The sequence below is a fragment of the Physcomitrium patens genome, chromosome 11, assembly GCF_059467195.1.
Source record: "Physcomitrium patens ecotype Gransden chromosome 11, ASM5946719v1, whole genome shotgun sequence".
In the NCBI taxonomy this organism is placed as follows: Eukaryota; Viridiplantae; Streptophyta; class Bryopsida; order Funariales; family Funariaceae; genus Physcomitrium; species Physcomitrium patens.
The window spans coordinates 9,117,654-9,144,529 of record NC_143420.1 but is presented as its reverse complement, the minus strand read 5'-3'; positions in this window follow the sequence as shown (position 1 = coordinate 9,144,529).

Below are 26,876 nucleotides of genomic sequence, written 5' to 3'. Positions count from 1 at the left end.
AGAAATGCTACAAGATGGCATGATCTTGTAGATACTATGTCTGTATATGCTTATTTGGCAAAGTCCCAACATGAAGCTCTAATGGAAATAAAAAGGAAAAGAAATGAAATATAAGAAAAGTTTTGAAGAGCCAACCAACAAGAAGAGATCTCAAAGGTATGTAGAAACAATACAAAATAAAAAAATACCTATACCACAAGCTAATAGACCATCTAGGGTTAGGCCATTGACATCGCACCCTGAAAAAGTACCATTGCCACAAGAGAAATGAGAAGAAAGGATGGAAGTTGATAAAGACAAAGAGAAGAGTAAGCATGTTACTTATAAGCTACAATCAGAGGAAGCCACAAATTTGAAAGGAGTGTTGGAAGAAAGAGTATTAAATGTCGAAATTAAATTTACTCTACGAGAAATTTTGGGCATTGCAAAGAAAAAGTTTCATGATGTCAGCATTGACACGATTAAGCAAAAGAGGCAATTAATAAGAGAATCTGCTATATTTAATACTTTGGATACAATCTTGACTGAAGAAGAGGAACATGAATTAGTAGAATGTTGTATCAATAAAAAGGGACAATTTGATTTGGATGAATACAAGGATGATGACAAGGGCCCTGGACACTATACCAAGGAAAATTGGACAAGAGCCACCACAGAGACTTTAGTAAAAATAGAAGACTTGGTAGAACCAGTAATTGCTCTCATTGACCATGGATCTGAAATTAATATTATGTCAAAAGGAGTCTATAAACGTGGAAGGTGGCCCATTGATATTAATCATGGATGGGTGATTTGGGCAGCAAATAATACATGAGGAGATCTTTATAGTACTTGTCTCAATGTGAAGATAAAAGTTGGAGAAGTGACCACAAAACAATTTTTTTTATTCAAGACACTACTTCATATCCAGTGATTCTTGATCAACCATATATTAGAGCTATGAGGATGGAGACCAAGGTTTTGGATGACAGATCAGCATGTGTTCGTATTAAAAGTCAAGATGGAATAAAGATAGTGCAATTTTTAATAGTATCTGCAAACTATGAGCGCAATCGGGATTATCTACAAAGTGATTCATTACCAAAGATTACTGAGAAATTTAAAGATTTTTGTAGGGTACTACTTAGAGCGGAATATAGTAGTACATCAAAGAAAGTATTCTCGCATAGAAAGAATAATATCTTTTATATAGGTGTTGTAAAATTATCTAGGAATAGATTTGTTACACAAACACAACTTAATGACTTACAAAAATGAGAGCAAAGAGATATGCAAAAATCTGAAAAAGACCTAAACAGAGTAGATGTGCTTGATAAAGATGCTTTAATAGCAAGTATATATATGGAGACATGTTTGAAAGATTTTTGGAAGAAATAAGCTCGAAATACAAGGATAAAATTGATATGCGGCATTGAATAAGGCAACAAGGAATTCATGAAGGTATTAGAGAAGACATATATTTCTTTACAAATGAAGAAGTGGAAGACATGGATAAAAAAAAAAGATAATATTGAGAAGGTGCTATGACACCAACCACAACTTTGGTTCTTCTTGGTACATACCGAAGGATACACAAGTTTAGAAGGGGTGGATGTCGTATTTTGGTTCGGCTACTATATGAAAATAATGTAATTATGTACTTAATATATAATTTACTAAGTAACATGGTGATAGCCGTGTTAGTAGATTTTAGTTGGTTGTAGAATATAATTTGATTATTACCTTGAAAAGAGGTTGTTTAAAAAGATTACTATAGAATTTGTTTAACTTTAATTTCTTTATTGATAGTGGATTTTAAGATTGGTTTTGGTTGATAGTAACTTCTAAATATTTAGAGTCACCTTTGTTAGACATTGGTGACCTTTGGAAACTTATTTTGGTTCTTTTATTTGATATTTAGAACATAAATTATGTAAATCTCATAAGAAAAAGGATTGAAGAAGGGTTTTGGTAGCAAAGGGAGTAATTAAGGCACTAATATAGATGAATGGAGATGAATGATAAAAATCTCCATTCTTATTGGTTAAAAATCATGATCAATATGCTTTGAGGAGGCGGCCTGAGGCCATATTAGAAATTAGAGTTAGTTTCTTGGAGCCATTCGAGTTTTGAAGGCTAGGATCAAAAGGTTTAAGTTTTTGGCTATGATTATGATACAAGTTTTGTATAGTTTGGAGTTTATATGAAGGAGATACAAGTGCTCAAAGTTAAGGTATTGATTTGGGAGCTACTGTCACTCTTTTTGGCATAACGTACGCTTACAAATAGCAATTGAGGATCGGCGATTGCAATTGAAGAGAGCACTTTTGCGGCTATACTTTTCTTATATTAGTTGCTGGATTCCAAGTTAAAATGAAAGAGTTATTGGATTTTGAAGTCAGCACATGCAATCTAAGGGTAGTAAGTAACCCGATTTATAAGTGGTTGTCTCTTGAGCTATATCTTAAGCAATTTGACAAGGTCTTGGCTCAAAATTTTAGGAAATGTGTAATTTCATGTAAGTAAACTTTGTGCATAAGTTTCATGAAATTTAAGTATTGGATTCTTGAGAGATTAAGAAAATAGTGCTTGGATTCTTGTAAATTAGGGTTTAGAGCGTCTGCTAAGACTTCTTAGATATCAAAAGATTGGGAGTGAATTTGAAATTGGTTTTTTTTTGTGATAAAATTTCAAGGTGAATTCTACCTATTCTATAAATTTGAGACAAATTGAACGGCTAGATCAAGAGTTATGATTTTTTAAAGTTCGAGACAAGAAAATCCTTCGCAGAAAAAATATGTTTTAAAGGGGTTTTGTTATATTTTGAATTTTATGCAAAGAAGGAGTTTTGGGAGGCAAACATAAGATTCATATAAAGGTTTAAGCTACACTCTCTACAACTAGATACCTAGTATATTCTCAGATATCAAATCATACCATACAACACCGTTCTCTACATAGTTTTGGGAAACATCCTTTCCTTTGAAAGATCCTCTAAGAGGCGTGAATTCAAAAGAAGCTCCATTTGCTATTCCAATTGCAAGTCCAGGGCTGAAGAATATCTTACCCCATGGAGTTAAACTCCAACCAATGAAAAGAAAGAGGGTATTGAGCATTACCCTAAATATGGAACCTTATGACATTTTGAAGGATCTGGATGCTATTCGGCCTTTTATTTCTATGAAGCAACTTCTAGCAGTCGCACCAAAGTGCCGTTATATATTAAATTCATTGTTAATACAACATCGGCAATGTAATAAGGAAGTATACGAAGTTAGTTTGAATCATGACCCAGGTGCATATTGGAGGTGATCAACCATCGATGTTTCTAATTTTATTGGGATGATCCTTGCTTTATCAAGCAAAGGCCAAGAACGATTGGAGTCAGGGTACTTTGACAATTATCAAGGATAGAGACAAAATGGTATTACAAATATATCCAGTACACTATCACGAGGAATTTCAATTGTCATCATCTAAATTGACGTCGGACGATGAGCTTAGCTCTGATAATGATATAATTGCACTGATTACGGAGGTGCTTATGGAGGCAGCACAATACCCCGGAGTGGTGTACCAATGTGGAGGTCCAGAAGAGTACTTGATGTATCCGATGGATTTAGAAAACTCTAATTAAGTTAGTATTGATTGGATGACCAAGTATGATGTGCATCATGTTAGTGCCTTGGACAGTGGATTCAGTACTTCGCAAATGTCAGACTTATCGAGTAATTTTAATCCAGCATGGGAGTTGAAACAGAACATTGCCGCTACACTTTTACGTCAAACTATCAACTTTGCAACAACAGCAGAGCCTCAGACAATTAAGGTCTATGATAGTATTAAGGAACAAGAGTTGACCTACTGGACAAAATTTTTCTTGCATCATAAATCTGCTTTTGCTTGAACTTATGATGATCTAAAAAGTATCCTTGTTAAAGTTTGTGAGCATCGTATCATTTTAGAGGAGAACGCTAAACCGGTATGGCAAAGGCAACATTACCTTAATCCTAAATATTTCCTCATGGTGAAGGAGGAATTGGACAAGCTTCTTGCGATTGGTTTTATTTACTCAATCCCGAATAGTGAGTGGATTTTTCCAATCGTCATGGTGCCAAGAAAAAATGGAAAAATCCACATTTGTCAAGATTTTTGGAAACTTAATGCGACCAAGAAGGATTACTTTCTGTTGCCTTTCACAGATAGTATATTGGACGCCATAGCCAGTCACGAATGTTATTTGTTCATCGATGGATTTTTTGGATATAATCAAGTTCAAATTGCAACGGAAGACCAGCTTAAGACGACCTTTACTACAGATTGGGGCACATTTACTTATCGCATGATGCCTTTTGGGTTATGTAACGCCTCAACCATGTTTCACAGAGTGATGACTCAAGCCTTTTAAGACTATCTTCGACTGTTTATGGAGATCTTTTTAGATGATTTTTGTGCATTCAGTATAAAATAGGATCATCTTAATTATCTGGACAAATGTTTGGCTCGGTGCGTTAAGTTTAGAATATCGTTGAATTCAGAGAAGTATCAATTAGGTATTCTGTTCGATAAATTATTGGGACATATTGTCTCCAGTCGTGGTATTGCTATAGATCCTAACAAAGTGCAGCATATAATGAACTTGCCCAGACCAGAGACAATCTTTGGTGTTCGAGGATTCGTTAGCCATGTCAGTTATTATTGTCGCTTTATTCGTTTATTTGTAGTTATTTGACAACCTTTAACGAACTTACTGAAGAAACCTCCATCAAATTGGACTAGTTTCATCTGGACCATGGAGTGTATCATGGCCTTTGAAGTGTTGAAGTCAAAATTGATCTCTGTCCCAATCTTAGTGACCCCTCGTTGGATGGAGCCCTTTCATGTATACATTGATGTATCCAATGTGGCTATTGGATTGGTACTAAGTCAAAAGGATGATAAGAATCTGAATCATCCTATCTATTATGCCAATCGACAATTGGTGGCTACCAAACACAATTACACTACTACTAAACAAAAAGCGTTGGGTATGATATACTCAGTTCAGAAATTTTGATACTATTTGCTGGGATATCTGTTTGTATTTTATGTGGATCATGATGCCCTCAAATATATGATTAATAAGCCTCAATTGAGTGGACACATTGCCCGATGGATCTTACTCCTACAAGAGTTCAATTTTATGATTGTCGTATGACCTAGGAAGACACATGCAAATGTTGATCATTTATCTCGGTTGTCTAATATTCTCGGCAATGAGTCTGTCTTGAATACTCTTTCTGACACTGAATTATTTGTGGTGGATGTGATTTCTCTCGAGTATAGTAAAATCATTCAGTTTCTGACCTTCTACACCTTTCTGCTGACTTTTACCGACAAGCTTAAGAAGTGACTCATTTTGAAGAGTGCCCCATACATGATGATTCACGATGCTTTGTATAAACAAAGCAAAGATGGCATTTTACGTCATTGTATCTTTCCAAGTGAAGTACAGTCGATCCTAGAGAATTGTGGTGGTCATTTTGCGAGAGATAGTACTGCTTGCAAGGCTTTAATGACCGGATATTGGTGGCCCACAATGTTTTCTGATGTGCACCAATTTTTTCGTCGTTGTGATCTCTATCAACAAGCACTTCAGCCATGCCGTTAATATCAATCTTGGTACATGCATCGTTTGAAAAATGGGGTATTGATTTTGTCGGTCCTATCACACCAACGTCCAAACTTGACTAGAAGCGATATATTTTAGTCGCTACGGACTATATAACAAAATGGGCAGAGGCTATTGCTACCTGCAATGATAATACCAGTATGGTAGCTACTTTTCTATACAAAAATATTATAAGTTGATTTGGGAGTCAGAAGGAATTGATTAACGATCGTGACACCTATTTCCTCAATGCTACCATAGCAGCCTTGACGAACACATATGCGATCAAGCATCGAAAAACCACTCCATATCATCCTCGTGCTAATGGGAAAACGGTAAAGACCAACGGAATTTTGTAAAAGGTCTTGACTAAGACAATTTTGGAGGCAGGTATTGATAGGGAGACCAAATTCTTTGCGGCTTTGTAGGCATATCGTATCGCATATAATGTAACTATCAATTCTACTCCGTTTCAACTAGTTTTTGGTAAAGAGGTAATTTTATCTATCAAGCTGGAGGTTCAAAGTTTACAGATTGTACTGGATGAACGTCTCAGTGACAACGAGTCATTACACTCTCGATTGGCAAAATTAGAGGAATTGGATGAAATATGGGCTATAGCTCTTTTTCACATGGAAGCAACTCAAAAATAGAGGAAGAGTTACTATGATAGTAAACTGCGTCCAAAGATTTTTATGCCCAATGATTTGTTATTACTGTATGATAGCTGGTTCAATCACTTTTTGGATAAATTTTAAGTTCGCTGACATGGGCCGTATCAAGTGATTGAAGATTTTTCCAATGGATCCATTCAATTGGAAGATTTCATGGACCATCGATTCAATACCCGCATTAACGAAAATCGATTATGGTTATATAATACATAAAATTTGGGATGGATTTTGATTTTTTTTGGAGGGGTGACTTCAAATGGACACATGGTAGACCTAATTATGGTATAAGTGCATTAGGGTGTAGAGGCGACTGAAAAGATAGTTAGTAGTTATTAATGTGTTTGATGGGACAGAGGTGAGAAACGAACAGTATGGGTTATATGTTGTCATTATCACTAGGTAGTAAAAGAATAGGAGTAGGGCTCCAGTTAGAGGTTATTCTGTATTGTCGTTTTTGGTTGTTTTTCTAAGATTGCCATTTCTTGTGTTCCTTACTTTTTTGAGCATAGTAGTTCCAGTTAAGAGTTTGAGAGAGGGAGCATCATGGCAATTAAAAGTGCAAAGAGAACTACAAACAAAGAGGACAGTAGCAAATGAGAATTGGAGGCAAGTAAGAAGGTGATATCAGAGCAGAACCGAAAAAAAAAAATTACAGAGAAAGAATGGATACTCTAAGAGAATGCAGAATCCAAGTTGACATTAGAGAGGAGATTTTTAAAGAAACAAGAAGCTTGGACAGAAGAAAAAGAATACATCTTACTGATTGTAGAAGACAATGGGACGAATTGATTCAGAATCACAAGACATGGGATTTGAAACGAGAGATATTCAAATGCCAGTTGCAAGTAGAAGGAGACAAGTCAGAGTTATTAACGAAAGAGAAAGCGGCATTGAGTGATCAATCCAGATGTAAAATGTAGAAGTTGAGGTCCGAAATCAAAGTTTTATAAGCTGAGGTGACAAAATTGACAAAAGAGTTAACAGTGAGGAGCCGGTCACAAGTGTTAATTGAAGATGTTCTAGAATGGATGAATCAGCAGCAACATCAGTTGGAACTCTGTGATGTCCAGATCTTAAAATTGGAAGCTCAAGACAGTGAATTGGGAGCATATAATGATGATCTATCAAATCAGTTGAAAAAGGAGTCGATGGATAGATTGAAAGAAGAGGAAGATTTGAATTTAGAATCAGAATCGATGGAACCTACATTCGATAATGCAGCAAATGATCAATTGGATGGATCAAAGGAAATATTAACTTTGTAGAATTTTGTTAAGTAGTTTTTAGATAGGAATCAATTGTATGTTTGCGAGGATGCTACACAGATAGGAGTGGGGCTATGTAGAATAGATATTAGTTTGTTTCTGTAAGATATTGGTAAAATAGACTAATAGTCCATAGAATAGTCAGTTCAGGAGGACGGATGATTGATTTAATTATTAAAAGTGGTTATTATAGTATTACAGTTAGGATCTGGAAATTAGGAGCAATTATATAAGAGTTGTAGAAGTTTGTTGGGGTACTAGACTGTGATAGTCATGAGCCGGGGTAAGCTTGGTGCCACCTCTTTGTTTTTTTGTTTCTTTGTTGTTAAAGAATAATGGATAGTTTCTGAATACTGAGAAGTGAGTCTGTGGAATAAATCAGGAATTGATTTATGATTTATTGATTATGTAATTAGAATATTATGTGATTGAATTATATGAGGAGTTATTAAAAGATTATGATTGTTGTTTATTGAGAGCTATGTGTGTTTTGGACAAAGGAAGTCTGTGATTACAAAAATTCTGTGAATCCAGATTGGTTGGAGTGAAGTCTGTTATTCCTAGTGTTGGATGGAATTTTTGAGATTTGAGCAATCTTTTAAGAGTGCAAGGTTGCACATTGTGGTTATCAGTTGATGAAGGAGTATTGTTATTGGGAGGAAGCATTGTAGTGTTTCTTAGTGTTTTAGTGGTTCGGAATACAATTAATTGTGTGATCCTAACAAGTAAAGCTTATGCGCTTAGTCTTTCCTTATGTTTGAATTCTCCTATACAGGTTTATTTTGAAAGAAATTGTAGAATAAGTAAAATGATAATCACAACTTTTTCTATTATTTACCTTATACTTTGGCTCCAAATCTTATAGCAAACTTATTTCCTTCTTCATTATCTTGTCCTTAAGTCCAACCAATAGTTATTGGATTTCTATCAATTGTAAGTATAATTAATTTGTAAACCTTCATAATTTATTCTTTATAACATAAGTCGGGAAGATAATAATTACTTTAGTTTTTGAATTACTTTTGTATACTTCTTTTTCCATTTAAATCTTTTTTTTGTTTGTAACAAACTATAGAGAGAATTTGCTATATATGTATAATAAAGAATCCATATATAATAAAATCTACAAGCTCTTAAAAATCTCTATATCTCTATTTGTGTGCTACAAACTTCTTTCATCCATTATATAGTATCCACTTTAGTAAGATTTGGCTTGCAACAAAACCATCTACATATTTGTCTTATGCTAACAACCCCCCAAACTTCAAAAATGGATTTAGCTCTTGATAATATTAAGTGAATTTCTTCAAGTTGTGATAAAATCTTATCACAATTTAAAATATAATTAGCTACAAATTTATAACACCTCTTTTGATCCATTGCTTTATTTTTCTTTTCTTCTATACACTTTTTTATTGAAATATCATTCAAGAAAGGTGCAGCCTTTTTTAGAATAAAATTTCAAAGAATCTTATTCATTTTATTCATCATGTGAGTAATTGAGTTTGTTGCATCGTGTGGTAATATATACACCTTTATCAACCCTAAGAATGTCTTCATAGTGGTGATATCTTTACTTCTTTTAGGTGGAATTTATTATATCCAAAATAAAGACCTGCAATAGAATAAATGGCTCGACTTACAAATATCTTAGCAAATTTTCTATGAATTGATCTAATCCTTATATTTCTAATGGTCACCTGAATTACTGGTTGTACATCTTCAATAAGTTTTAGTATTTCATTCTTCTTTGGTACTATGAAGCAATGGCTAAAATTTGGTATAAATAATAATTTTGAGATCTTCATTTACATCTTTTCTTTCAAAAGTTCCATAAATTTGAGTTGATACACTTAAAGTATTGTAATTGGCCTTAAATTCTAAAGAACATGTGAAATTATAAATATAGTCATTGGTACTATAATACTTAGATCCATACAACTAACTTCTAAGGATTCAAAAATAAAAGCCTTTTCATGCGTGCTGTCATGGACGTATATATTTACCTCAATATATAGTTACTTATATGATTAAATAGAAGTAGGTAAAATAGAATAATTTCATAAAGTCTTCTAGAGAAGTTTTCTAGAAGCTTTACAGATGCGGTTTTGACTTTAGATGTATTTGTAGGTGAGAAACTTGGCCAAAAAGCTAATCATGTATTGGTAGCTTGTAGAACAAGTTACCTCTATGTAGTAGCTTGTGGAACAACCCAACTACGTGGCGCATACATAGATAACTTACCTTATAAGATAAGACATGTGGCTAGCAAAGTCAATACATGTTGGAGGTCCTATAGGACATCGCCATGTGGCTCTTAATTAGATAGTATATATGGAGGCAAGAATGAAGCCTTCTTCACTCTTTATCAACTTCTTTCTAGTCTTATTCTTGTTTCAAGTCTTTCTAGTCTTAGTCTTGTTTCAAGTCTTTCTAATCTTCTTGTTTTTGGCAATAGTCATTCTAATTAATATTACATCACCTTTTGAGTGACTTTCTAGTTCTCTTCAGTGATAGAAGAGTGTATTGAGGATTCCCTTTCTTCGAGATTCATGTCCTTGACAATTTGACAAGAGTGCTAACATATTATTTCTGTCTTGTTCTAGAAGTGAGTGGATTACCCTACTTCTATTATTGTATTTTAAAAGTTGCGGACTATCCATCTTTTAAAAAAAATCTTATTTTTTAACACTGATCTTTTTTTTAAAGAGAGTGGATTACCCCTCTTTGTGGGATTTGTTTTTAGAGGTTGTGGATTACCCTCCTCTAATTTAACTTTTGAATTCATTTGAATTATCTATAGAAGGAAAGATTATGGATGCTACTCTCAATGGAAGTGAGAATAGATTTGTAACTATAGCAGATCTTCATGAACTTGTCAACACTCTAAGAGTGGAAATCTCATGTATTTCCAATGTGAATCATGGAAGTACTATGCCTATGCCTATGGAAGAAGTTAAGAGTCTACGACAAGAAGTTGTGTAGTTGAAAGAAGAAAGTAGATCAACGTCACAACCAAATCCAGGGAGCTTTACTTCTACAAGTATGAAAGTGACAAGGATTAGTATGCCTGAGAAGTTTGATGGAATAAGATCAAAATTTTGAGAATTTTTGTAACAAGTCAAGCTCTATCTAAGGTTGCACCCTTTCCAATATCTTGATGGATTTATCCAAGTCAGATTTATAGGCGCACTACTATCAAGAAGTACTCTTTCTTGGTTTGCACCTTTAATGGAAAAAGATTCATGACTCCTTTACGATTTGAATTCATTTCTAGAAGTATTTATGGCCACATTTGGAGAAAGTGATCGAGTTCGAGTAGTAGAGATCAAGCTTCTATCTTTACAGTAAAGATCATGATCAGCCACTATATATGCTGCCAAATTCTAAAATCTTGCTTGCGATGTGGACTGGAACAATAAAGCACTTATCAACCAATTTTGATATAGATTGAAGGATAGCGTCAAAGATTTGTTATTAACAATGCCAAAAGTAGAATCTTTGGAATAATTTAATACTCAAGCCATTGCATGCAATAATCGTTTATTTAAAAGGCATCAAGAACAAAGATTTAGTTGGAGAAGAACAAGTCAAATAATGACGGGAGCTCTTAAGTTTTTTGAAACCTATTCGTCAAAGTGAGAATCAATGCAGATTGATATGATATATTTTAAACCTCTTTTAAAGCAAGAAAAGTCTCAACGTCGCCAAGAGGGATTGTATTTATATTGTGGAGAAGTTAAACACACTGCTCAATATTGTCCAAAGAAGCAACACAATTACAAAATGAGGAGCACAATTACCAAAGAAGATAGTGTGTCAAAAAATTAGTTTCTCCAGCTACAATAGGGACTGTGCGGCTGGAATCATATGCAACACTTAGTAAAGGTCCTATCCTCTCCTCAGATCCCTCACTTTGTTTTATAATAGAAGTATATTTAGGACCTAATAATCATAAATTCTTTACCTTGTTAGATTCAAGAGCCTTAGAATGTTTTATAAACAAAGATTTTGCCAAAAATCAAAAAATACCTTTCGTGAAGAAAATTAAATCCATACATGTAGAAGTCATAGATGGTCATTTGTTGTCTTCTGGAAATATTATCCATGAAACTATTCCTTTAGATATAGCAATTAAAGATCATAACAGCATAGTAGTATTTAATATAATAAAATCTCCCTCTAATCTGGTTATTTTATGATTATCATTGTTAGAAAAATATAATCCTCAAATAGATTGGATTTCTCATAACCTTAACTTTTTTGATAGTATAATCCAAGATCACATTAGCAAACTAGAAGTATGTAAGTTTAGTACGTCTAAACCTTTACTAGTAAGTGCAAAAGCTTTCATGCATGTTGCAAAAGAAGGATCATCTTTTGCTATATATGCTACATCCATTTCTAATGGTGAAACAACGTCGAGTGGTATTCCTAAGTAATATCAAGAATTCCAAGATGTTTTTGAAAAAAAAAATCTAGATATTCTTTTCGAGCATCGACCTTATGATTGTTCAATTGATCTGCAGAAAGAGCTCAACCACCATTTGGACCAATCTATAGCTTATTGCAGAATGAATTGGCTGCATTAAAAGAGTATATTGATAAAAATTTGGCAAAGAATTTCATATGCCATTCTAAATCTCCAATCGGGGCTCCTATCTTATTTATGAAGATAGATGGATTTCTACGAATGTATGTGGATTATTGAGGATTCAACAAGATTACCATAAAAAAATAGGTATCCTTTGTCTTTGATTTTAGAACTTCTTGACCAACTCAATTAAGCAAAGATCTATACCAAAATAGATCTAAGAGGAGCATACAACTTAGTTCGTATCAAAGAAGGAGATGAATGGAAGACTGCATTTTGAACTAGGTATGGACATTTTGAATATAATATCATACCTTTTGGACTCAGGAATGCATCGGCCACTTTTCAACATGTTATGAATGATGTTTTTCATGAGTTTTTAGATGATTTTGTTGTTTGCTATTTAGACGACATTCTAATCTACTCTAAGAATACAGAAGTGTATGAGCTTCATATTTGTTGCGTGTTACAAAAATTTAAAGATGTAGGATTATATGCCAAATTAAAAAAGTGTATATTCTATACTACTCAAGTTGATTTCTTAGGATACATCATTTCTAACGAAGGCCTTATGATGGATCCCAAGAAGGTTCGAACTACCATAGATTAAAAGATTCCAAGAATAATACGAGATGTACAATGCTTTTTGGACTTTTCTAATTACTATTGAATCTTCATCAAGAATTTTTCTTAAGTTACAACTCCACTTATACGTTTGACTTGTAAAGACAAACTTGAGTGGAATAAAGAAGAAGAAAGAATTTATTTATGCACCAATCTTATATTCCGTTGACTTCTCCAAGGCATTTTTTATGGAAACAAATGCAACAGATTTTGGTATAAGTGCCGTGTTGTCACAAATGGGAACAGATGACAAACTCCATCCAATAGCTTTCCATTCGAGGAAATTTTCAGTAGCCGAGATTAATTATGAGATCCATGATAAAGAATTCTTTGCAATCGTGGATTCATTTCAAGAATGGCATCATTATCTAGAAGGCACCTCAAGTCCAATTACCATGTATATAGACCATAAGAACCTTGAGTACTTTATGTCTATACGTGTCTTGAATCGTCGTCAAGCCCATTAAAGCATGTCTTTATTTAGATTTAATTTCAAGATCACTTATCGATCGAAAAAATAACAAGGTCTATCGGATGCTCTTTCTAGATGATCTTATCTTGGATCAAAAGAAGGAGATGCATCTTTTGATCCACAAAGATCAATTTTCTTGAAGTCCGAGCATTTTCATCTTTGAGTTATAAAATCAACATTGACTGTTGCTTCAGTATTTATGAAGCAAATTCAATCAAGCATGTCCTCTGATCCTCTTGTTTGGGATATCAAGGATACTTCCTCTAAGTCCCATGATACTTTCAAGTTTGAATTTAAGAATAATCTATTATATTTTGAAGGACGCTTATATGTTCCAGAAGGTGAAGCCCGATTACATATTTTTCAAGCTCGTCATGACTATCTAGCAATAGCACACTTTGGATACAATAAAACTTTAGAACTAATATCTAAGGATTTTTGGTGGCCGCAAATGTAGAAGGCAGTCAAAGATTTTATACAATCTTGTGATGTTTGCTCAAGATCAAAAACTCTTCATCATCGACCTTATGGGCTTCTTCAGTCGTTTCCTATTCCAGAATAACCATGGTCTTTTGTTTCTATGGATTTCATCACGGATCTTTCAATCTCAGGTTCTTATGACTCTATATTTGTGATAGTAGATCATTTTACCAAGATGACACATTTTGTACCATATACAAAATCTATCACAATTGAAGAAATAGCTAAGCTTTTCATTAATAATATCTATTGCTATCATGGATTACTAAAGGATATTATATCGGATAGAAGGACTCAATTTGTATCAAGATTTTGGAGAACCCTATTCAAGATTCTAAAGGTGGATATAAAGCTTTCTTCAGCTTTTCATCTTCAAACTGATGGACAAATAGAACGAGTAAATCAAGTTTTGGAGCAGCATTTGAGATGTACTATCAACTATCATCAAGATGATTGGACAACTCTTTTACCATTACTAGAGTTTGCATATAATAATTCGATACATTCTTCTACTCAACAAACACCTTCTTTTATCAATTATGGTCATCATCCACGTCTTGATGCTTTTGACTTTTCAAAAGTTGATAATCTTGCGACGAAAGATTTAGCAAATCATTTGTCAGAGCTACATACAACAATGAAGATATAATTAAAGGAAGTTCAAGAATGATAAAAGACCAACGCAGATGCCTATCGCAAGGAGCAACCATAATATAATATGGATGACAAGATATGGTTACTTTGTCATAATAACAAGACTACTTGTCATTGTGATAAATTAGATTATAATAAGCTCGGACCTTTTTCTATTTGTGAACAAATCAATTCTGTTGCATATCGATTACATCTACCGAAGTCTATGAAGATCCATCCTGTATTTCACGTGTCTCTTTTGGAGCCGTATAAGACAATGAATATCTTGAAAAGAAGACAAATACCACCTCTCCCTATAGAAGTGGATAATAACCAAGAATTTGAAGTGGAAGAAGTCTTAGACTCAAGGTGGTGCCAAAATAGGTTGGAATATATTGTACATTGGTGCAGATATGATATTAGTGAATGCACATGGGAGCCATCAAAGAATCTTAGAAATGTAGTGTGATTGTCATTTTACTTATTCTGAAAGAAACCTCCCAGAATAAAATCATATAGGAGAATTCGAATACAGGGAAAGACTAAGTATATGAGTTTCACTTGTTAGGGTCACACTATTAACTGTATTCCGAACCACTAAAATACTAAGAAATACTACAATACTTCCTCCCAGTAATAATATTCCTTTATCAACTGATAATCACAATGTGTAATCCTACACTCTCAAAAGACCGCTCAAAACTCAATAAATTCCATCCAATACTAAGAATAACAGACTTCACTCCAACCAATTTGAATTCACAGAATTCTTGTAATCACAGACTTCTTTTGTCAAAACACACATACACAACTTTGAATAAACAACAATCATAATCTTCCATCCATAATCAATCTTCCAATAACTTCTCATATAATTCAATCACTCAATACTCCAATTACATAATCAATAACTCATAAATCAATCTCTGATTTATTCCATAAACTCACTTCTCAGTATTCAGAAACTATCCATTATTCTTCAACAACAAAGAAAACAAAAGAAATAAAGAGGAAGCACCAAGCTTAATCCTGGCTCATGACTATCACAGTCCGGCCTTTTCTTCCTCTCTTCCATCCTCTTTATACTACCCCGAGATACCAACTCCTATACTATGGATGATAACTACTTTTCTTGACTATTCATCCATTCTACCTATTGAACTATCTTTTCAATAGTTATCTATCCCTGTTTACACTATACACTAGATATCTACATTCTGAAAATAACTACTTATTCTATCTTATTCCGTCTTCCGCTTAGCTCCCATTTTTGTATGTATCCTTGTGGCCACATAAGCTGCCTAATTGAATACCATGCCTTCTAGTATTCTTATTACAGAAAATTGTAATCGCTTCGCCATGTAGGTGGTATGCCGATTCAATGCTAACCGCTTCAGAATGAACCGCATCCATTCGATAAATTTGGGCGTAAGTACCTCTTGTACCTTCCATCCTTGATTTTGCTCGAGAGACGACATTCCTCCTTTGAAGTAGCTTCCTGGCTTGAACTCATTTGACGCATTTCCTCCTACCTCAAGCTCTTCGGTTGATAAATGCAAGACCTTATGTAAGATATTCTCCTCTATCCCAATCAGGACTCTTCTTACCACACTCGAACCATCTTCTGGATTATAATTTTTTATATATTTTGCTACTCGTTCTATATCAATTGGTGGTAGTTTATCCGATCCTCGCAAAAACGTAAATAACTATGCATTTCTAAAATCTTTTTGCCTTTTCAATGATCAACAGATATCTAACTTCATCGGTTCCATGTTGGTGATAACTATAAGAGACGACAATCTCAGATCGCACTTAGACCTCACATTGTGGTGACTTTTCAATAGTTTCTATACTCTCTTTGCTCTTTCTATCGACATTGTAAAAATCAAACTCTCAATACTTCCTCGCGCTAACACTATTGCTGATTACTGTCGTAAAGCTAATAGTTCAAAGCATAATATCTGAAATTTACAACAATGAAACCTTCTATGAGTGCCCCGCTGCTAACTGCTTACTCGAGGTCCGAATTAAGAATATCTAACTTAATGTACCTTAATCTCACCTCTAATCAAGAATATCTAATTTCTTGACTAGTTAGTTTCAATATCCAAAACTAACCATCGATCATTTTCTAGCTATCATAACCTTTCCAATCTTGTCGGATAATCATTATTATGAAGACTCCCTTCCACCACTGAGTAAACCCGTCTCAAGTTTACGTATAATACAAACGAAACTGGTTCTCATTAACGCGAGTTGTGAAGTGGGTTCCCAAAAAATCTTCCAATTAAATGGTGTCATATTATGTGCTATCTTACTTGAGAATGTGTCGGGCGTCTGGTTGTAGGAGACAGTATGGTGTTTCGCTAGTACTCAAGCAGTTTATCGGGTTCTTCACTACCCAAATACAATCTATATCAGATTGCAATGTAAAAGCTTAATTCCAATATAAAACACCTAGAGACCCTATATAACTTCAATCTCTTTTGTTATTTTTATTTTATTTTATTTATTTTATGTTTTTTATTTTATCTTTATCGTTAATTACCTTAATCCTAGATCGTGAACTTCGACAAGCTGTGATCCTCAATTTGTCCTTCTGACTTGTTGTAAAACATCTATCAGTAGTGTCTCTGCAAGCCCTTTCGAATGCTCAAGAAGTTCCAGTTCAATCCTGCTTACAGATTGTGAGGCTATGCTGCAATCCGCACCGATGTTCCTTGGCCGCTTGCCGATATTCCTCTTATCCCTGTCAGTAGGTCCTCAGTTATCATAGAAATCCTAAACAGCCCCCAATTTGCCAACTCCCAATACCTCTTTAAACTGTTGGCAGATATCCTCTATTCGTACAGTCAGATTAACACAACCACGTATAAATTCAGCAAACTCAACCTTCTAGACAACTTTGAATTTCAACCATAGAAGTATCTCCCATTCCATCAATAATCAAGAGTACCAGCCTTTTCTCTCTTACGAAAAAATCCAATTCACTAACATAACACTGACTTTTAGCAACCCCCCTCTCAGTCTCCCCAAAATCCTATATATATAAAAAAATTCCAATTCTCCGTCTTTTTTCCGAAAGCATGAAGCTAGCTCTTTGACTTAAAACTCCGATTCTCGAAAAATCCAATTCTTAACCTACCTTCCCCTTTTATCCTCAGAAGATCATATTCTTCCGCCTTGGACTCCCCGAATTGGAACAACCCACTGCACTTTCTCCCCCCCATTTTCACCTTTAAGAGATCCTTTTACAGAAAGGACGTTCCCAAAATGGCACAAAGAACGGAACAACCTAAAACGGAATCGAAGCCCTATAATTGGACTGCATTGGATTGCCCGACCAAGTCAGGTCTCATACTAGATAAGAGGCCTATAATAGGACCTGGATTAGATGTCTTCTGAAATTGGATCCAATTGACTCTCCGAACTAGGTTCACCCGACGTTGAATTGGTCCTTTCCTTTCCTGCTAACTCCTGTTACTGGAATTGAATGGAGTATTTTGTTATTGGTGAGTATGCCCCGACCGACTGTAATGGGGTGACTAAACCTGGCATTTCAATATTTGCACTGGAATTGGCCGCCACTTCTAATATCCAAGGTGACTAAATATTAATAAATCTTCTTTATTTATATTTTCATCATATAGATGTGTTACAATACGACAACGGAACCATTAGGGAAACCTTCCACCATCTGATAAAGCCCATGCCATCGTACTTGAAATTTATCAGGAAAGTTATTAAAGCGGCTATCATAAAGTAGCACTAGATCATTGGGCATAAAATATTTCAATCGTAACTTACTATCATAATAACTCTTTCTGTAGTGCTATGTAGCTTCTATGATTAAGAGAGCCGTAGCCTTAGCTTCATCCAATTTCTCCAAATGGACTAACCTATATTCAAGAGATTCTTTGTCTCCCATACGTTCATCCAACGCAATTCGTAAACATTGGACCTCTAATTCAATTGGTAGAATTACCTCCTGACCATATACCAATTGAAATGACATTGATAGTAACTATCAATGATACATTGATAGTTACTTTATACGTAGTACAGTACACCCATAAAGCTGCAAATAATTTAGTGTCCCAATCGGTTCCCACTCATGAAATAGTCTTTGTTAAGATCTTACATAGGATACTGTTGGTCTTTTTTGTTTGTCCATTGGCTCATGGATGATAAGGTATAGTTTTGCAGTGCTTGATCTCATACTTTGCTGTTAATGCTTCAATTGTTGCATTAATAAAATGTATTTTGCGATCACTAACCAATTCTTTCAGACAACCAAAACAAGTGATAATGTTCTCATATAAAAATGTTGCTATAGTATTGACATTATCAGTTTTTGTTGCCATGGCCTCCGCCCATTTGGTCACATAATCGGTGGCTACGAGAATATAATGTTTATTTCCATTTCAAGAGATAGGTACAATGGATCCTACAAAGTCAATTTTTTGAATGGTGCGTTGTCGTGATGTAACACGATTAATAGGTGAAAGAGTGTGGAGATTATTATAATTTAAGAGATCTTAGTTCAAAGTATTAGAACAAATTATTTTAGAAATATAGTTAATAGCCAAAGGGGTAGAAAAATTAAAAGGTATCACTGCTGCCTTTTAGAAAGGTGACTTCTACTTACTTTGTAGTACCATAAGTAAGGCAAATCAAAGTAGATTGGAAAAATAAATGATATAGGAATATTTAGAAGAAAGTTAAGAGTAAATTCTAAAAACAAAAATTACTTAGAAAAACTAGATATTGATACCCAGAGAGGGCTGGTTATGAACCAGGGTCGAAATCAGACCCTAAGGCACAAAACCGAGTCTCGACGACGACTCCGGGATTATTTGGCAGATCGGAGAGTGGGGTTTGAGAGAAGATTAAATAGGGTTTCTATAAGCATTAATTTTGGGTGATTTGGAGTTGATATGAATTTGTAAGAGCTTTGCAAAGTTGAGTTTTTTTTCGGATGACTTGGGTTTTATAAAATAAAATAGGGTTTATGTTTTGAGTGATTTCGAGAGTTTTGTTGCAGATCTATGGTTGAATTTTTTTGGGTTTATGGTTATAGTTGTGTTGAATACATGTTGTAAATTTGAGCTTGATCTAACGGTTGAACTGAGAGATATTGAGGTTTAAGTGAGTCAAGGTCTCAGAAAGTAGAGTTTTAGGTCTAGTGAGGGTTTTTAAGTTTTCATGCAATCTACTAGTTGGATTGAAGTAAAACTTATGTGAGAGAATATTAGACTTGTTTTTATATGTCCATGAGAAATTTGAAACCAATCGAACGGCGCAAAGAGGAGAAATTGGCTCTAGAAGGTTGGCAACAAGATTAGAGAAGGAGGCAGGCTAACACGTGAACACATTTTTAAGGGTTTCTTCAATTTGGTAACTCCGATCCTTTTCAAATTTTTTTTGCTTATTTTGAACTTGATATTTAAGAAGTGAACAAATTTTGAATTGAGATCAACGGTTTATTCATTAGATATTGAGGTTTAAATCTGTCATAGGAATTACTAGGATTTGGATTAGGATTTGGCTAGGATTCGGTTTAGGGTTTGGATTAGGATTTGGATTAGGATTTGGATTAGGATTTGGATTAGGATTTAGGGTTTGGATTAGAATTTAGGATTTGGTTAGGGTTTGATTTAAGGATTTGTATTAGAGTTTGGACTAGGGTTTGGTTAGGGTTTGATTAAGGGTTTGGATTAGAGTTTAGGGTTTGGTTAGGGTTTGGTTAGCGTTTGGCTAGAGTTCGGTTTAGAGTTTGGATTAGAGTTTGGATTAGGGTTTGGATTAGGGTTTAGGATTTGGTTAGGATTTGATTTAAGGTTTGGATTAGAGTTTGGACTAGAGTTTGGTTAGGGTTTGATTTAAGGTTTGGTTTAGGATTTAGGATTTAAATTAGAGTTTAGGATTGGATTAGGGTTTAAGGTTTGGTTAGGGTTTGATTTAGGATTTGGATTAGGATTTGGTTAGGATTTGATTTAGGGTTTGAATTAGGATTTGGTTAGGATTTGGATTAGAATTTGGTTAGGATTTGATTTAAGGTTTGGTTTAGGGTTTAGGGTTGGATTAGGATTTGGAATAGGATTTAATTTAAGATTTTTTTAGGATTTGACTTAGGGTTTAGGAATTATTAGGGTTTAATATTTAATTAAGTTTGGTCTAAAGTTGAGTGAAATTGAATAGGATTTTAACTAGAATTAAATTAAGGTTGAATTGACATATATTTGAGTAAAATTTGTGATCATTCTAATATTTCTTTAAGAATTTTATTGTTTGTTTGAAATTTCTTTGAGTTGTTTTGAATTTGATTATGTTTGTTTATCATTATTATAGTCTAGTTAGAGCATTGTTAGTATTCTATTTAGGATTTTGTTATCGCAATTTCTATTCTTCCTTCTATAGCCAAGAGTCCGGAGTATTTTCAAGCAAGACTTCATACATTACGACATATTTGCTGAACCCGACGTGAAACGCTTGAGGTGAAAAGAATTTTTTATTATTATTATTATTTTTTATTTATTTTAATTTTGGAGAAGGAATTAAAAGAAAATGGAAGGAGGCAATTTGGATAGTGCTTTAAGTAGAGTTGGAAGAAGAGCTTCATTTGGAGGACAAGGTATGCATTTTGATTCTACCTCTACAAACATGTTTGAAGTTTTGACCTTATTCATGCAACAACAAGAGCAACAGGTTAAAGATCGCAAAGAGAGTATGGCTAACAAAGAATTACAAGCGGTCGTGGACAAGATCGATTAATTTGAAGAAAAAGATATTACAAAATATTTAAGATGCTATGTAAAGGAAATGGAATTGAAGCGTATTTCAGAAAGTGAGATGGTTCAATTATTTGAATTAGCCTCTGTACGAGAGATAAGAAATCAAGTTAAGTTTCTTATTCAACACTTTGGAGGTTCATAGGAGAAATTTTCTTAAGCTTTGAAGGATGAGTTTTTCTTAGAAGATAGTGATAGGGTTATAAAAAGGTCTTTTTTTGAATGGATTGAAAAGCCAAAGAAGGATCTTCTAGCAATAGAATTATTAAGGAAGTTTGAAAAGAAATATTCTTCTTTATCAAAGAAAGAAAGACAATTATTGGATCCAAGTAAGGTGGAGCTCTTTCTTCAAGCAGCTGATGGAAAGTTGCAAGAGAAGTTGGAATTCATGCTTGAAGATAAAGAAGAAGATGAAGGATTGACAACAAATTGGGAAAGGGTAGAGGATGCTGTAAAGAAGATGACAAAAAGAGAAAAGAGAAAAGATATGGGGGGTGATCAAAGACCATTACAACCATCTAAGATAAAGGTGTCTAGTATCCATCCGACATCTTTAATTCAACCTTCAATGGCTACATCAAAGAAAGAAGAAACAGGAATTGATGAAATCATATGTGGAATGAGAGATTTGCCAATAAAATTTGCAAAAATTGAAGAGAAAGGTCAACCATCAAGAATATCAACAAAACAAAGATCAAGGCCAATGGAGGGTGTAGTACATAGATGCATGTGGTGTGACAACATAGATCACTTGACGAAGGAATGTGAAGAATTTACAGAGGCATTACGTAAAGAAATTGTTGTTTTTAAAGATGGTATGATACACTCAAAAGAAAATGGAGAAAAATTGGAAATAAATTTTGGTAAAAGAGGAATGAAGTTATTTATTGGAGATACTTTTAAAGTATAGACAAACTCAAGCAATGCAGCATCAACATATTAGGTAGAAGCAGATCCTAGTAGATGTTTAAGTATAAACCTTGAGTTTCCAATAGAATCTAGTTCTTTGTGGACAAGTGCAATGAAGTATGCTGAAAGGGGAAATTTTATTAGAGATGATTTGAAATGTGTTCGTAATAACATTCGACAAATTACTAGGTGGGATGATCCATTAGATAGACTATCTGTACATGCTCATATTGTAAGGAGTCAATATGAAGCATTAATAGAAGAAAAATAAAAGAGAGATGAAAATAATTAAGGGCCCTCAAAAAGAATTATAAGGGGAGAAAAAGCACAGCAACAAAAGAATTCTATACATGAAGAGACAATAGAGAGCATTTCTACAAAAGAGAGGGAAATTGGAAAAGAAAAAGCAAAGGCTCTTGCTTATAAATTACAATCAGATATTGAAGCAGCTACAGATTTGAAAAAGGTATTGGAGGAGCGGTTTTTAAGTGGAAAGATTGAATTCATAATTGGTGAAATTCTAGGAATTACAAAGCGTAAGTTTTATAAAGTTATTATTGATACAATAAAGAGAAAACGACAATCTATAGGAGACTCTATGATATCAAATATACAAGGAACAAGAGTAATGGAAAGAAATGAAGATGAAGAAGATGAAATACAAAATTTTGGAGATGTCTTGCGAGTAAGGTTTGCAGAAAAAGAAGATGTCATTCAAGCTTCTAGCCATTATTCTAGAAGTCATTGGGCAAGGGCTACAACGGAGAATTTAATAAAATTGGGAAATTTAGAAGAACCAGTTGTAGCATTAATTGATGATGGTTCTGAAGTCAAGTTGATGACAAAGGAATTGTATAACAAGAAAAAATGGCCTATTGATACTGAACATGGGTAGATGATAAGAGCTGCAAATAATTCAAAGCAAGATTTGTATAGAGCATGTCCAAATATCAAAGTGACAATTGGAGATGTTATTCATGAATAAAATTTCTTTATACAAGACATGTCTACATACCCAATTATATTGGGACAACCATATATTATTTCTACACGAATGGAAACAAAAGTAATGGATGATGATTCAGCTTATGCAAGAATAAGAAGCCAAGATGGGATGAAAGCAATTCAATTTTTAACTGTTTGTGCTAATCATGAGAGAAATCTTGATAAGTTGAGAGAAAAACCAATATCAAATGAAAAATTTGAAGACCTTGAGGATTTTTACCACACACCATTGTAAGGCGGGGTTGCAATGGATTAGAGAAAGAAATTCTCTCGCTTAATTTAGATAAAGAATTGTTATGAACTGGACTTATTGGCATGACACAAGATTGTGTATTGACTTTTAAGACTATTGACAAAATAAAAAAGAGGGACAGATGTTATATTAAAAATATAGAAAAAAATTTGAAAGAAAATGGAGAATTGGTTGAAAATGAATTTATTTCAGGAACATATGAAGAAGTAGGTTTTGCAGATACTATGGGGGAATTAAATTATCTATTACAATGTGGGTTACAAGTAGAAAATAGAGTTATTAATGTGTGTTCTAAAGAATTTTATGATGAAATTCAAGGATTTAAAGAAAATTTAAGTCGCCAAGAGATATATGTTGAAACTAAGTATAAATCAGTAGCAAAGAAGGTCAAACTAGTGACTTTGCTACTACCATGTGATTGTGAAGAAATGATAAGTGGAGCATCGACACAACCAAATCTAAGAGATCCAAGGAAGATAGGGCATAAATTTATGGATGTTACATTAGATGGATTAAATGTTGGAGGTGATGGATTTTTGACAAAATATGAAGAAAAATATTTTAGGGATATACTTGCACGTCATGGAAAAGCTTTTGCATTTGAAGCATATGAAATTGGGTGTGTTGATTCAAATATTATAGCACCCATGGTTATTTTTACTATTCCTCATGAACCATGGAATTTGCAACCAATTCTAGTACCAAGAGCGCATTTATCTAAGTTAGTAGATTTACTCAATGAAAAGATTAAAATGGGAATTTTGGAACCATCTATAGCACCTTATTCTAATTGATGGTTTACAGTGCCAAAGAAAAATGGAACAATGAGATTTATACAAGATATGCAACCCGTAAATAAAGTGACTATTAGAAATATGGGTTCAAGTCCAATTGTGGATGAATTTGCAGAAACATTTGCTGGAAGAGCTATCTACTCAATGGGTGATCTTTATTCAGGTTATGATCAATTCCAATTGGCAATACAAAGTAGAGATTTGACAACTATGAAGACACCATTAGGATTGGTTAGAATGTACATATTACCATAAGGGGCTACAAATTTTGTAGCACATATGATGAATGGAATGCATAAGGTATTAAGAGATTTTATTCCAAGAATAATAATGTCTTTCTTGGATGATGTACCTATTAAGGGATGTGAAGAAGAAAGAAAGGATGAAACTTTAGATTCAAAGGGATGTAGGAAGTTTGTGGCAGATCATATTGAAGATTGTGAGAAGATTTTGAAAAGATTGGAAGAAGTTCATTTAACCTTATCGGGAACAAAATCAATGTTTGGAGTAAAAGAAATTTTGGTGGTAGGACACATATGTGGTTCATATGGACGTAAGCCAAGTATAGAAAAGATTGATATTATTAAAAAGATGAAAGAATGTACAAATACAACGAAAGTAAGAAGATTTTTAGGAGCATGTATTTTCTATCATATATGGATACTTCACTTTGCATATATAGCAGATCCATTATATAAGTTGTTAAGAAAGAATCAAAAATTTCAATGAAAAGAAGAACAACGGAAAGCTATGGAAAAATTGAAAGAACTTCTTTCTTCATTTCTAACTTTGAAGAAAGTAAATTATGAAGGTAGAAGGCCAATGGTATTAACAGTTGATGCAAGTCCAATTGGAATAGGTTAGGCGGTTGGGCAAGATGATGAACAAGGAAATAGATATGTAGTAAGATTTGAAGCAAAGGTATTGAATTCTAGGCAAAGGGCATATGTACAAATCAAAAGAGAATTATGGGGTATAGTAATAGCTATGAAAAATGAAAAAGAATACTTGATTGAAGCATCAGTAGTTATAGAATCAGATTGTCCACCTTTGTTAGGTATGATTACAAGTTATTCAACTCTTGATATTGCTATGTTGAGGTAGATAGCATATATCAAATCTATGAATCCTGAATTTAAACATATTTCTTGGAAAGAAAATTCAATTGCAGATATGTTATCAAGAATAAGGTATAATGATGAAGAAAAGATGATTGATTTAGAAGATGATGTGGATACAAAATTTTATACCAATGCGTTATCAAAAGAAATGGGTGTATGTTTTAATATACCATTAGAAGCATTTTTAAGAGATTTATATGAAAATGAATGAAAAGATGTTGGAGAGTATTTGAGCATATTAAAACGACAAAAAGATTGGACAGATCAAGAATTTAAGAAAATTCGTAAGAAAGCCTATGGATATTTTTTACATGATGGATATTTATGGAAGCATCCAAAAAAGAGAGGAGAAGTACCACAAAGGATAATATGTGGTTTAGAAGTTCAACAAAAGATTATTAAAGAATTTCATGAAAATTTATGGGCAGGGCATCGAGGTATTTGGGCAACATTCACTAAGTTAAAGGAAAAATATTGGTGGAAGGAAATGTACAAAGACATAGCAAAATTTGTAGAATCTTGTGAGACTTGCCAAGTATATTCAAATATTTGACATCGAGATGGGTTACATCCAACATACCCTTTGGCTTTACATTACAAATGGGTGGTAGATTTAGTGGCAATGCCTATGGGACTTGGACAAATGAAGTATTTGGTACTTGCATGAGAAGATTTATCAAATATGGTTGAAGGACGAGTATTAAGAACAAAAGATACTAAAGGTGTATGTCGATTTCTATTAGAAGAAGTTATTTGTGGCTATGGTTGTATTGGAAAAATTACGGCGGGTAGAGATGGATTGGATGCAAAAGAAGCACAAGAATTCTTTAATAGGATAGGAATTAAGCTTTTTGTAACAACTACATATAATCCAGAAGGTAATGGTAAAAGTGAGCGTGGGCATTCACCTATTGTTAAGGCATTAGTAAAGGCATGCAATGGAAAAGCATATGAATGGCCTAGACTACTACTATTTGTAGTATGGGCAGATCGTACAACTCATAGTTCGGTAACAGGTTATATGCCTTCTGAATTAGTATATGGTCAAAAACCAGTAATGCCAATAGAAGATGTAGTACCTACATGGGGTGTATTGCCTTGGAAGAATGATCTCAACAGAGAAGAACTTTTAGCATTATAGATTCAGCAACTAGAAAGAAGACCCAATGATATTGAAATAGCAATAAAAAAATTGAAAGAAGCAAGGGAAAAGAATAAAGAAAGATTTGATAAAAAACATCGATTACGACCCAAGGCTATTGAAGATGGTGATTGGATATTAGTTTATGATAGTAGCTTAGACAATCAACATAGCACTATGAAGAAGTTTGCAAAGAGATGGTTTGGACCTTATATTGTCAAAAGGGCACACAACAATGGAACATATTCATTACAAGAACTTGATGGTACAGAATTGAAGGTACTTATAGCAGGGAAACGAATCAAGTTATTTAAACAAAGAAATGAAGGCATTTATTTTGATGAAGAAAAAACTCAAGTACAAGATATTGAGATTGGAATAGAAGAGCATATTGAAGATCAAGAATTATACCAAGATGAAGAACATTCTACATCAACATATTGAAGAATCGTTGGCGCATGCCGGAGGATGTACAGATTCAAGGGGGG